At 56.9% G+C, this 1798-nt stretch overlaps 1 long non-coding RNA gene across 1 annotated transcript; it reads left to right on the top strand.

Annotated features, from left to right (window-relative positions):
- Window positions 1-6: 6 nt before the first annotated feature.
- Window positions 7-1404, top strand: LOC119327350. The gene is made up of 2 exons (XR_005158469.1): window positions 7-1123; window positions 1197-1404. It is a non-coding gene; the product is annotated as an uncharacterized LOC119327350 (long non-coding RNA).
- Window positions 1405-1798: the final 394 nt, after the last annotated feature.

The raw sequence follows: 1798 nt of genomic DNA, 5'->3' as shown, positions 1-1798 counted from the left end.
CCCCCACAGCGCCGGCCACCGCCTCCCACCACACAGGCCCCGCCGCCGCGCCGGACGGCTACAGAACCACCGGCCTCGTGCTGCCGCCTGGCTGGCCTTCTCGAAGCCCGGCGAGTCCATGCTCCCCTCCCGGGACCGGCGCCTCCACCCGGCCTCCTCCCTAGCCGGCCCGCTGGATGGTCGCGCCGCCCGAGAACCGCCTCCGAGCGCGTCGCCAGGTCACCGCCTCCCACCCCTCCGTCGGGCCACCACCCACCGCGCCGCACGACCACCACCGGCCCACCGCGCGACGCTGTTCTGGCCATCTTCCTCCCCGCCACCACTCTAGATCGGGCAGTAACTGCGTTTCTCTTGTCGGATCCAGTCGCCGTTCAGCCAGATCCGCCGCCCGGCGTGCTATCCCCGGACACGCGCAGCGGTGGCGCTGGTACTGCGCGGGCGAGGGAGAGGGAGGAACTCCACCTCGACGCCGCTGCCTCTGCCCTCCCCCGGCCTCGTCGACCATCCCCTTGCCTTGATCTGCGTCGCTGATGAGGAACATGCAGTACGGTGCGGGCAGTTCGGCCATTGTGGCAGTGCAGCTCAGAGGCGCGCGTAATGCCGTTCAGTGCTCGCGCGGGTGCAGCCTTGGGAGGAGAGCGTGGAGTCGCCGGGCATGACCTCAGCCCCCAAGCAGTGCGGACGGTGAGCACGTGCAGCCTGGTGAGCGCGTGCGTGCAGTGCACTGAGTGTGGGCTTCCGCTTCCTCTTCCCTCTTCCGGATCTACCACCGCGAGACGCCGCTGGGTTTGGAATAGTTGTCCATCAGTACGTCAATACAGGAGGAGGCATGTGCACTCCTCGCCTCCACATCTCCACCACCGTCCGACGACCTGGTCACACTACCCCGCTCGCCTCCTCACTATTCGACGACCTCTGTACTGTCGTCCAGTCCCGGCGGCCCCTGACCGATGAGCTCACCAGTGCCTCCTATCCTCCCTCCGAGGCGACCTGGCCAGGGACGAGATCTCGTTGGGTCCTCTCCTCCCACAGCTTCCGTCCGCCTCTGGCGTGCTACACTAATTTTTCAGTTCCAGCGACGTTGTGGATTGGGTGCTCACCCGATGCGATTCAGTTTTTTCCGGTGTGTTTAGTTTTACAGTGTGGTGCAGCTCACTCTTTTTGTTTTTGCAGCTCACTATTTTCTTGTTTTGCAGCTCACTCTTTTTTCTTCTGGAAATCATTTGCAGTGCACTCAGTAAGAAAAAGAAGAGAGCATCGATGTTCATTTGAAGTTTGTTTTGTTGTTTATGGGAAACGCAGAGAGAAAAGGGTAGTAAGAATGGATGGTCACTTTGTATAAGCAAGTCATTGCCTAGTGCAGTTCTGTTGGGTACCGCATCGTTGATTCTGCTGTGTTCTAGATGGCTGTGTGGCTCACTTTGTTCTCTCACATAGTTTACTATAAAACTCCTTTATGGTTCACTTGGTAATCTGAAAAAACACCTCGAAAAGCAGTTTACTTCTCATTACGTGTGGTCTCACTTGCTCAGTCTCTGCGGTCCACTCGCCCAGTCTACACAAGTAAAAAAATATTGAGTTTGAAAAAAACACACGGGGTTTACTTTTACTAGTGTCACGGCCCATTTACAATAGTCTCGAGGTTCACTTTTCATATTATTGCGGTTCACCAACGCTTGACATGAAGTGCACTTCACCTTTTTGGCAAAATTTATGTCCCATAGAAAAAATCATGCAGTGCATTTGTCCATCTGATGAGGTTCACTTTTCATAATATTGCGGTTGACCAACACTCGAC

The sequence above is a fragment of the Triticum dicoccoides genome, chromosome 7A (genome assembly GCF_002162155.2).
Source record: "Triticum dicoccoides isolate Atlit2015 ecotype Zavitan chromosome 7A, WEW_v2.0, whole genome shotgun sequence".
NCBI classification, from domain to species: domain Eukaryota; kingdom Viridiplantae; phylum Streptophyta; class Magnoliopsida; order Poales; family Poaceae; genus Triticum; species Triticum dicoccoides.
Note: the sequence above shows the minus strand (reverse complement) of the source record. Positions and strands in the feature narration are given on the sequence as shown.